Here is a 12,674-nt window from a genome sequence, read left to right as displayed (position 1 = left end):
TAAAAAATTTAGGAATAATAATAGGCAGTACCGTGTGGTGTTGAGGATGCTGGGCTGAATCAGATGAACTTTTATGCTTATTGTGCTTTCCTAATACTGGCTGAATGAGCTTGTGCAAACCATGTTACCTCTCCTAGCTTTGTTTTCCTCATCTGTAAGTTGATTGGCTCTACCTACCTCATGGGGCTGCATATGTAAGATATTAGATTTGAATGCACTTTTGCCTATGGTGAAGAAGTTAACTAATATAAAGGATTATTCTTCATTACTATAAAAATGTTATTGCTAGACCTATTACTACAACCATAGAAGGGTTTAGAAAAGTCAAATTCCCTTTTTCTAGTATCTGTTCATGAAATATGGACTCCTCTAACTTTGTCACCAGTCACAATTCCCCTGGATTCTATATACAATCTGGAATTGTTAATTTCATGTGTCACCTTGGCTGAGTCACAGATGCGCAGATATTTGGTTAAACATTAATTCTGCATATATCTGTGAGGGTGTTTCTGGAAGAGATTAGCATTTGAATCTGCAGACTGAGTAAAGTAAATTGCCCTCCCCAATGTGGATAGGCATCATCTATCTCACTGAGGACTAAACAGAATGAACAGAACAAACTGTTGGAAGGGGAAAATTCCCTCTCTGCCTGACTGATTGAGTTGGGAGCAACATCAGTTTCTTCCCACCTTTAGATCACTGGTGCTCCTGGTTCACAGGACTTCATACTCTGACTGGAATTTATACAATTGGCTTTCCAGTTCTCAGGCCTTCAGATTTGGACTAGAACTTGCACCAATGATTCTTCTTGTTTTTGGAATTTCAGACTCAGAGTGCAACCATACCACGAGCTTTCCTGGGTCTGTAGGTTCCAGATGTCAGATAATGGGACTTCTCAGCTTCTATGACTTTTTTTTTTCTGAATAACCCTGACTACTATGCAATTCCTCCATGTTTTTCAAATATTTATGAGGGAATGGCTTACCTGTACTGTAGCTCTTGTTAAAAGTATTTGATTAAAAAAAATGTATTTGGCTGATTTAGGGATCTGCTTTACCTAACTCCTCATAATAACTTTCATCTCAAAGACTAAAGAAATGTGTGTTCTGGTTGTTTGGTCTAATATGCATCTGAAATTTTATGTATTTGAAACTGACATCAAATCCTCATCTCCCAGACATGTTCTGCCTGTCCCATCAGAATCATACTTGTCCAGGGTACCTGGGTGGCTCAGTGTGTTAAGCGTCTGACTGGCTCAGGTCATGATCTCAGGGTTTGTGAGTTTGAGTCACACATCAGTCTCTGTGCTGACAGCTCAGAGCCTGGAGCCCCCTTCACATTCTGTGTCTCCCTCTCTCTCTGCCCCTCCCCTGCTCACACTCTGTCTCTGTCTCTCAAAAATAAGTAAACGTTGAAACAAAACTTTTTTTTAAAGAATCACATTTTTCCTCATTGAAATCATTTCTAGAGACTGCTTCCTCACCGCTTCCATTCACTCTATGAACAATGCTACAACCAAACTAAGAAATATGAGAGCTGCTATTTATTGGCCTTTTACCTATGAGAAATTTACATCTTTTATCTCATTTAATCCTCACAGCCATCCAACAATATCATTTCCTCATTTTACAGATGAGGAAACTCTGGCTCATAATGGGTGATTGACTTACTCAAAGAAACATAGTAAACAGTAGAACAAAGCCACCCAACAGAAAAGTCTGTGTGGGCTCAGCTACCAGGCATATCTCTTGCTCCCATATCCCCTTTCTTTCTTTCCTAGGTTGCATATTTTTTGTCCATCTAAGTTACTTAGACACAAAACAACTCATTATAGCCTGGGTGTAATATATTTTCTTCTGATATTTTATGCAAGAGTTTCAAAACATCCCAGACATGCATGATGACCATGTTTTTGCCTGTCAGCAATCTTTTTTTCTTTTGAAAGGATTCTATCAAATATGATAAGGTTGATATGTTCTGTAAATCCCTACTGACTCTTTTAATGCAATCATAACTTCCTGGGGCTGGTTCCTAGGGACAAAGCTTTATAGTGCATAACTTTTCAGTGAAAGATTTACTATGTGATGGAATTAATAGGTGCAGTGCATTTCACAGCTTTTCCACCTCAAATGGCATTTCTTAGTCAGCACAGTAGGTTTCCCATATGTATTGCCACAAATAGTAATTCTTCCTCAGAGTTCAGGAAGATTTTTGGAAACAAGTATTTCCAAATTAAATCTTATTCACAGTTTCCACTCAGCATAAACCAGCCTAACTTGATGAGTGTCTTTGACATGTTGAGGAATAATTAAATTTAATTTTCATGTACAAAATAGAAATACAAAAACATTTTTGCAGCCCTGCAGTGGCTGACACTATGCTATTGCTTTTGTGTCCTCAAAAGGGAAGGGAAATGGAATTCTAAGAGAATAGTGCATTCCACAAAGTTCTAGGAGAAAAAATTCTAGAATAATACAATCTCTGCTGATATGGCAGCTTTTATATTAGCTCTTAGCAATGAAAGTGGGAATGTACTTGATGGAATTTTTTTCTTTTGAAAAGGTAGAAATGTAATTTGACCTATTTATTATCAAAATGTTCTTCAAAAATTCACTAATTTTTAAAGGATAGACCTGAGAGGGAAGCCATAGAATCATATATTCCAAATTGTCAGCAAGCTACTGGGATGGAATGGGCAATTTCTGATTATTGGATTCTTTAATATAATTAATAACACTAAAACAATAGCTCCATGTATTTAGAATCCTTTACAAATCAAGGCCCATGCTAAACTGCTTCTAAACTTCCCAATAATGCTTGGAGACATCTTGTTGTTATATATACATTTGAGGAATTCGAGCCTCAGAGTGGTGAAGCAATTTTCCTGATGTTACACAGATAGTACATGATTAAGCTGGGATTTGGCTCTGGAGTATGGATATCTCCAAAACTTATGATCTTTCTTTCTTTCTTTCTTTTTTTTTCAATGTTTATTTATTTTTGGGACAGAGAGAGACAGAGCATGAACGGGGGAGGGGTAGAGAGAGAGGGAGACACAGAATCGGAAACAGGCTCCAGGCTCTGAGCCATCAGCCCAGAGCCTGACACGGGGCTCGAACTCACGAACCGCGAGATCGTGACCTGGCTGAAGTCGGACGCTTAACCGACTGCGCCACCCAGGCGCTCCTGATCTTTCTAATACAATATATCATAATTAAAAGCACAGTTTCAAAAAGCAGACTTGGACTTCCAAACTCTGGCACTGCCACTTATTGGCTGTGTAAACTCAACTTACTTAACATATTTGAGGCTCAGATCCCTCATGTATAAATAATAATAATAACATTAATAATAAAACATTTAGTTGGGCTAAATGTGGGGATTAAATGAGATAATATACAGAGAATGCTTTTTACTCTCTGCCTGGCCCATACACAGCACTTGATGAGTGTTAGCTATTTTTTTTGTGCTCCCATACCAGGTAGGCCCTCTTTATAGATGTTAAGGCATAGATAGAGAGTTGGGGAATCAATAGGGCTATTTCCTTTACACATAGTTGAATTAGTTTGGGGTCAATAAAAAGATATATTGATAACCTAAAAGAAATTAAATGTGATTTGGCCCACAAACTAAAACTGTATTGCCAATGTTATTCAATTTGAACATAAGCAATAATTATGGAAGGGTATTATTTATTTATTCATTCGTTCATTCATTCATCCAACAGATTTGACTCCTTTTAAAAAAATATTTATTTATTTTGAGACAGAGAGAGAGAATGAGTGGGTAGGGGCAGAGAGAGAGAAGGAGAGAGAAAATCCCAAGCAGCGTCCACACTGTCAGCACAGAGCCTAATGCAGGGTTCTATCTCGGGAGCTGTGAAATCATGACCTGAGCTTATATCAAGAGTTGGATGCTTAACTGACTGAGCCATCTAAAAGCCCCCAGATTCAACTCTTTCATTTGCTTTTTTTCTCCTCTAGAGTATGAAAGTATGTGTCAAATTCACCTCTGGGTGGCAGACAGCCTGGGAGGCTCAATCTGTTAAGTGTCCAGACTCTTGGTTTCAGCTCAGGTCATGAGCTCATGATTTGCAAGTTCGAACTGTGTGTCGGGCTCTGCACTGACAGAGTGGAACCTGCTTGGGATCCTCTCTCTTCCTCTCTCTGCCCCTCCCCTGCTCTCTCTCTCTCTCATTCTCTCTCTCTCAAAATAAATAAATAAACTAAAAAAAATCACCTCTGGGCAAGAGTTGGCCTTCTCTGAAAATTCCAGTCTGTGTCAGAGCCATGAGGAAAGAGATGAATTTTATAAAACTTGAGGCAGCTTGCCTTCTTTAAACTTATAACTTGTATTCTGCTCTTTTATCTTAAAGATGTTTTTAAAGTGAGGTAGCTTCTGAAAAGAAAGCAGAGTGTCCTTATTGTCTAACTAATTTGGTTCTCTTTATTCAGGGTTCTCTTTAGTCTCTATTTTTTTCTGATTGTTTGAGTGGAGACACTAAAGGTAGAAGGAAAATGGCTCTGAGGGACATGATGCCAAAACTCGAAAGTCCCTGCTCACATCTGCTTCCCTGAAACAGCTTTGCTCTTATACACAACTGTATAAATTATGCTGATTTGAAAGAAACAAAACACCTTTTGTGTGTTTCTTACTCTGAGTTTTCATCCATGCCAGAACTCTTTCTCTGTAAGAATAATAGCGAAGATTTGCTTTCAAAATTGTGCTCAGAGCTGGAAGTGGAGGTTGGGAAGAAAGGAGAAATTTGATTCTGTGGTGTATTTTTTTTTTAAAATCATGTAGTAGGCTGAGATTCCCCCCGGTGAGATAAAAAATAAAATAAGGCCAGATGGTAGGATTGTTTATGGGTTCTGAAGTAAAAGTATTAAGTCATTAAAATTTGGAGGCTTCTCTCATTTATTCCAGCTTCTTCTTCTCATTAAATCCCTGTTTTATGTAGTTGGATGTATAGGGAGAAGATATCTAGGTGCCTGATGTGAATGCTTTCTTCCACTGGGCCTCAGAGCATTTCTTTGCTTCTCTCAGGTCTCCAGCCTGGAATGAATATAAAGGAGTATGCTTTCCTAATAGGAGTCTAGAAAGGTGCATGGCAATCCCTGTACTGGAGATAGAAGAAAGTTATCTACCCTAACTTTTAAGGCACTTAAAATCTGAATAAACTTTGAATCATTTCTTGACACAGGCTTTTCTGAGGGCTCCTTAGAGAAGAATTTATTCTCATTGATGAATATAGGAGGGAGGTTTTCCAGAATAATGAATCATGAATGGACATGCTTTAAGTTGATTTTAAACCTGTTGGCTGGTATTACCTGTAAAATGGGAAAGATGACATGGTTTTGCTGGCAGAGTTTTCAAGAATGAAATCAGTAAGTTCACTCATACTGTTGGACGTGATCCTGCTATTTCATGTAACTCTGGTCATGTAAATATCCTCAGAAGTAAGTAAATTGCTTGCATTAAAATGTTGTAAGCCACAGGTTGCATTTTTTTGAGTAATAATAGTTCCTTGTTGAGCCCATATTTATCCTTATGTGGTGGTTAAGTCTACAGGGTTAGGGATCAGACTGATTGGGTTTGAATTTGGGGTTAAATCTTAACTCTACAACTCATTAACCAAGTGAACTTGGATAATTACTCAACACCGTTAAGCTACTGTTTGTTTACTCACCTGTAAAGTGAGGATATTAATAACTTGTATCTCACAATTAACTTAGGAAGCTAAATAGAGTAATGCATATACATATTTTTGCATTTTCTGGGCCACAGCTCCTGGCTCCTATTAAACAGAACTACTCATCTTAACTAAATGATATCTAACCTTTACTGTTCCTGATAAGGAGTCATTGGTAGGAAAATTTACCAAAACAGATGAGTAGCCTGAAAAAAGGACATGGACAACTGAGCATCTCCTTGAGGCACTCAATGACCACATGCTTTTTATATATGGTGAGAAAAGGAGTGTCTGTCTTAGGCTGGTGGGTGTGGTATGGTGTGGTATGGCTGCTGATGGTGGGACTACCATGTTAAGCTCACGAGACTCCAACCTAAGTAAGTAGAGCTTGTTGAAGGTTTGTCAAAAATTTGGATCAGGAAAGATTGTGGGAGATTTTCATTGCTTTGGATTAATCCCTTCCTAGGACTTTCTCATTCTTGACCAGTGCTATGGGGACAACCAGGGAGAAAAGGAGAAAAGAACAGGAAATAGAAGTCCTCAAAAGCCCTAGGGAGAATCTCCTCTTTTGAAGTGAGGAAAGAGTATGGATAGACCCTGCAATGCACAGTATTACTGGAGTCTTCATTCAGGCCTTTCTTGATTCTGAACTACATATTGTGAGCTTTCAGAACCTCTGGATTTCAGGGGTGCCTGGGTGGCTCAGTCAGTTAAGCGTCCAACGCCTGATTTCAGCTCAGGTCATGATCTTACAGTTTGTGGGATTGAGTCCCCATGTCGGGCTCTATGTTGACTGCACGGAGCCTGCTTGAGATTCTCTCTCTCTCCCTCCTTTACTTGTGCTCTCTCTCTCAAAATAAATAAACATTAAAAAAAAAAAAGAAACTCTGGGGTGCCTGGGTGGGTCAGTCGATTGAGCATCCGACTTCAGCTCAGGTCATGATCTCACAGCTTGTGAGTTGGAGCCCCGCGTTGGCCTCTGTGCTGACAGCTCAGAGCCTGGAACCTGCTTTGGATTCTGTGTCTCCCTCTCTCTCTGCCCCTAACCCACTCGCATTCTGTCTCTGTCTCTCTCAAAAATAAATAAACATGAAAAAAATTTTTTAAAAAAAGAAACTGAATTTCAAAACCTCTGAGTCTATGTTTCCCTATTTAAAAATTTTTCTTCTAACAATACACAAGTGTTTGCATTCCATATATTCTAAAAATAAAATACATGAATACATTCTTGGGAAAAATATCATGTGTGGGGGGAAAAAGACTCCCTTTATTACCACTCAGAAACAAATTAGATATGGCTTTTTTGGGTAATTTTATAGTAATTTTTAAAATTTTTAAAAAAATGTTTTATTTTTTTTGAGAGAGAGAGAAAGTCAGCATATGAGCAGGGGAGGGGTAGAGAGAAAAGGAGACACAGAATCTGAAGCAAGCTCCAGGCTAAGGACAGTTAACTGACTGAGCCACCCACACGCCCCAATTTTATTGTAATTTTTATTGTAAAATTATAAAAATGAGCTCATACTATAGGTATTTTTCTACATTTTTTTCTTTTTACTCACTAAATCTATGAGACTTCCGTGATAGTATTTATACATCTAACTTGTCATAGACTCTGGGTCTGGAGCTCTTTCTTATCCACCAAGACAGCAGGCGCAGAATTAAAATGCAAGAGAGGCTAATGTTCAGGAGGAGACAAGAGTAACGGTCCTTGGTCCATTCTTATTAGGATCAGAAGGTCTACAAGTGTGAAGGACATGCAGAAAGAGACAATGAAACCGTGAATATAACTTATGTGTGTGAGAGAAAGGGGGTTTCGAAGATATGCAGTGTTAGGGGTTTGGGTCAATACAAAACAAAATCCTGGTGCTGGGCAGATGGCTATTTACAGCAGGCACCAGACACCTTCTGTTTATCTTAACTTGCCTAGGGGATAAGAGAGATAGAACATGCCACCTTAGGGTCAACAAGGCACCTTTCTTTTGCTAATTAGCTCAGCTCTGGGCAACTTCACCCTGCTGGCAGTCTATATCCCTATTTACCTATTTACCTACCTATCCTGGTCCTTCCCTCCTGTGAAAGCAGCTTTCTGTTATTGTACTATGTTGGGGCACTTCCGCCTTTATTATCAAATCTTGGATGTTTTCATCCTGAGGCTTATTTCTCTATGCCTTTGTTCTATACTGGGGCTGGGGGTGCTTTTGCCCTGTTTACCTAATCTTGGATGCTTTCATCCTAAACCTTGTTAACCCATTGGTGCAAATTCAGGTACTTCCTAAGCTTATTCCCCACACTAGTTCATTATTTTTAACTGTTGTATGGTATTCCATAGTATTAACAACTGATAATTTAAGAATTTCTCTATGGATGCTTATTTAGTTTTCAATGGTTTATTATTACAATCATATTGTAGTGAACATCTTTTTTTTATATATCAAATAAATTCTTACAAATAATTGTTGGCCATCGGATATGCCATTTTTAAAAATTTTATTATTTTTTTAATGCTTGTTTATTTTTGAGAGGAGAGAGAGAGAGAGAGAGAGAGAGAGAGAGAGCATGAGAGGGGTAGGGCAGAGAGAGAGGGAGACACAGAATCCAAAGCAGGCTCCAGGCTCCGCCGAGCTGTCAGCACAGAGCCCTTGACATGGAGCTTGAACCTATGAACCTTGAGATCATGACCTAAACTGAAGTTGGATGCTTAACCAACTGAGCCACCCAGGAGCCCCAAGATATGCCAATTTTAAATTCTGATCAAGCTTGTGATTGCCCCTAAAAAATTTGGTACCAATTTATATTTCCTGTACAGTGGTGAGGAACTTGCCTTGCCAACTCTGCATATTATTTCTCTTAAATTTTTATTATGAATCTAATAGTAAAAATTATTCCATTAATATTTTTAAATGCATTTCCCTGATTATTTATAAAGTTATCCCTTCATGTTTGTTAGCCATTTGTATTTCTTCTGTGAATTATTCAAATTCTTGACTTTCTTCCATTTGCTTTATTTTTTTCTTTTATAATTAATTGATAGGTGTTCTTTATATGATTTGTATACTAATCTGTCATCATCATTTCACTTTTTTATGGTGTCTTGTAGATGGGGTTAAAATTTGGGGTTAGTCAAATCTGTTGATGTTTTCCTTATAGTTTCTGGATTTGGTATCTTAGGTAGCAAGCATTTCTAAAATGTGCTCTATTTTCTGCTAAATTTTGTAGTTAGTTTGTTGTGTTTAATAATCAATGTGGAATTAGTTTTGTATGGTTTTGAGGCGTGTGCTCTGAATTGTCTGTTCAGATCATTTGTCCATTTTCTATTTGGTTTACTTGCTTTCTCTTATTGTTTGGAAGGGATTCTTTTATAGTATGAAATAATAGTATGAATTTTATTCCTTTATATAATCTATTAATTTTATTTATTGTGTCTTTTCTTGTTCAAACTTAAAAATATTCCACATTTTCTTCCACTGTTTTTGTTTTAGTTTGTTATATTTCTTACTTTAATCATGAGGAAGTTATTTATTTATTTATTTATTTGATAGAGTGCAAGTGGGGTAGGGGCAGAGAGAGAGAGAGAGAGAGAGAGAGAGGGAGAGAGAGAGAGAGAGAGAGAGAGAAAGGAGAGAGAATCCCAAGCAGGCTCTGTGCTGTCAATGCAGAGCCCAGTGCAGGGCTTGAACCCACAAACTGTGAGATCGTGACCTGAGCTGAAATCAAGAGTCAGATGCTTAACAGACTGAGCCACCCAGGTGCCCCAGGGATTTCTTTATCCTGGTAAGATATATATAAAATTTACCATTTTAACCTTTTTTACATATACAGTTCAGTGACATTAAATATATGTTGTGCAGTCATCACCACCATCAATTTCCAGAACTTCTACTTCCCAAACTCTATACCCATTAAATAATAACTCCCCATTTCCTTCCGCCCCCGAGTTCCACCTTCTACTTTCTGTCTTTATTAATTTGACTACTCTAGGTACCTCATATAAGTGAAATCATATAGTATTTGTCCTTTTGTATCTAGCTTATTTCACTTTTGTGAATAAAGCCACTAAGAAGATGAAAGTGTACAAACATCTGTTCAAGTAGGAATACTTAAACCCATAAATTCAATAATTTAGATGAAATGAATCAATTTCTTGAAAGACACAAACTGCCAAAGAAGTTATTTATTTTTTTTTGGAATTTGAGAAGGCCATGAGAACCCTGAGAACTTCACAATAAGGTATTTGTGTCTCTGTTTCAAAGAACCTAGCACAGTACTTGCTTCATGCTAGATGCTTGATAAATTGTGGTTATTGTTATAATATAACATTATATAAAGCATGTGAAGAATGAACGAAGAAAGGAATGGCATACTAAGTTGGATTTGGGTATGTCTTGCTTAGAAGAGTTGCATTGCTTACATACTTTTGGGACCAAATTATTCATTTATTCACTGGTCTGTCATTCTTTTAAGTTCTTTAGAATGCTTATTGGATAAATGAATTAGTCTGTGATACTAGGTACTAGGAATATGCAGATAAAAACCATGACACCCATCCCTGAGTAGCTCATAATTTAGCAGGCCCTAATTGGGCATATGTAGTGAGATACAGAACCAAGATATTCCCAAACAGAATAATATAAAGTGGTTTATCTGGAATAGAAACAACACCCAGTACAGTGGAGTTCAGCTGAGAAGTTAGGGAAGTCTTCCTAGAGCTAATAGTTGAACTATGCTCTGACGGGTTTATACTTTGTGTGAATTCACTTTATAGGTATATAGGCATAGAAATGAGCAGAGAGAAGACTGGGAAGAGTATTTCAGGAAATGGCTTGAGCATAGGTCCATAGCAATGAAATGCTGAGGAATGTCAAGCAGTCCAGTGGGTTAGAGCATAAGGTATGGAGGGATTAGCTAGAAAAAATAGACATGGAAGAAAATGCAAGTCCAAAGGTAAAGGATTGGATTTCTTACAGAATTACTACTCACCAAGTGTAAGTCCATATTAATATTATAAGGGGAACTATTTGGTGGTAGTGGTAGAGGAAAGGAGATTCTTCAGTATGTCTTCAAACCCTATACAAACAGCAACCCACTTGTCATCACATAAAGGTGGCCTTGATTTCATCAACTGCACATTTATTTTGAATTATGCTTTTATAGTATTTTTAGATATGAAAGCTCTATATTATTGAATCAGAAAATGTGTCCATATTTTATAATTCCACATCAAAGATGTTCCATAATTACTCTTAATAGGAGTTAAATACATTATCTCAATTTATAAAGATCAGGAACTTAATTGCAAACCACATTAGTATTTGAAATCATGTGGCAGTTTAAGGTTTGCAATCTACAAGAATGTGACTCTGAGAATTAAAGGAAGGAGGAAGAAATAGGCCCAGAGTGAAAAACATACACCAAAGAAATCATTGCAGAAAGACACCTCATACAGTAAAAAAAAAAAAAAAAAATATATATATATATATATATATATATATACATATATATATATATATATATATATATATATATATATATATATTAATCTTAGAGAACTTGGGAGAAAAGTTGCTAAAATACAGTCAATCTAGGGATGAGAATAATAAAACACTTGTAGGAAATCTCACTTCCATGACGTATAGGATATATACTTATTAGTTATTTCCCCACAGCCAGATTTTTAAAAATATAGTCTTGATAATGTACGCAATACATTTAAGTCTATTTGGGAGGCTGAAAGTTATTCTGTAGTGAGGCCTCTTGGAATAACCACCATTTCTTCTTCCTAAATCCATGCTCAACTCCTTAAGGCATCAAAATCTAGATAATGTTCCATTAAGATTAAATACTATGAGGATCATATAATGTATAATTAATCAGTTGGATAGGATAATAAGTCATTACATCCACAGACATTTTTTGAATACCTATAATGTTCCACAGAACTGTTTTGGGTGCTTGGGATACATCTGTGCAAAAACAATTCTTGTCTTCATTAAGCTTATACTGGATAGGAAAAAGTTTCCTCTACTCTTATATTCAGTAAATGGGGTCTCCAAATTAAACTAACAATAGACATTAATAGGAGAAAAAACACACAATTTTTACTAATATTCATGTGCCCAGGAGTTCATAGAAAAGAAGTAAAACTCAAAGAAATAGTTAGACTCTGGGCTTATAGACTTTTTTAACAAAGAGGGTTTGGGGCACCAAGGGACAATAAATTGTGGGGAAATGACTAAGAAATATATGGGGGAACTAATAAAAGATAAGGACTATTTTATTTTATTTCTTTTTTTAAAGTTTATATATTTATTTAGAGAGAGAATGAATGCACGTGCATGTGAGCCAGTGGAAGAGGGCCAGAGAGAGAGAGAGAGAGAGAGAGAGGGAGAGATTGAGAATCTCAAGCAGGTAGGTTCCACACTGTCAGCACAGAACCCGGTGTGGGGCTCGAACTTACAAATCATGAGATCATGACCTGAGCTGAAATCAAGAGTTGGCCACTTAACCAACTGAACTACTCAGGCACCCCAAGATAAAGGCTATTTTAGTAAGGTCTGTTTATGCAAACTCATCTTGGTGTCAACTCCCCATCTTAGATGACAAAAGTATCTCTTCTTTCCCTGGTATGGGAGGTGGGCACCTTCTTCAAAGGAAAATTGATGCTCTGCTTTTAGGCACATAAAGGGAAGGCATCTGTTGATTTTCAATGGCTTCAGCTAAAAATAATCCTTATGCTAAAGTGGCGTATTTTGGGGTGGCCTATTCTGATCCTCTCCACTTAAATTGCAGAAAGATGACAATGCATTACACTTATCTAAACGTAAGTATTTTTCACATTGGACCCAGAATTATCTTCTAACTAAAGGGTTCTCAAACTTGGATATGCAAAGTATCACCCTGGGAATCTTACAGATGCTAATTCAGCAGGTCTGGGCAGTGCCTGAGATTCAGCCTTTCTAATATAGAAGGTGATGCCCATTCTGCC

The sequence above is a fragment of the Leopardus geoffroyi genome, chromosome C2, assembly GCF_018350155.1.
Source record: "Leopardus geoffroyi isolate Oge1 chromosome C2, O.geoffroyi_Oge1_pat1.0, whole genome shotgun sequence".
Classification (NCBI taxonomy): Eukaryota; Metazoa; Chordata; class Mammalia; order Carnivora; family Felidae; genus Leopardus; species Leopardus geoffroyi.
Note: the sequence above shows the minus strand (reverse complement) of the source record.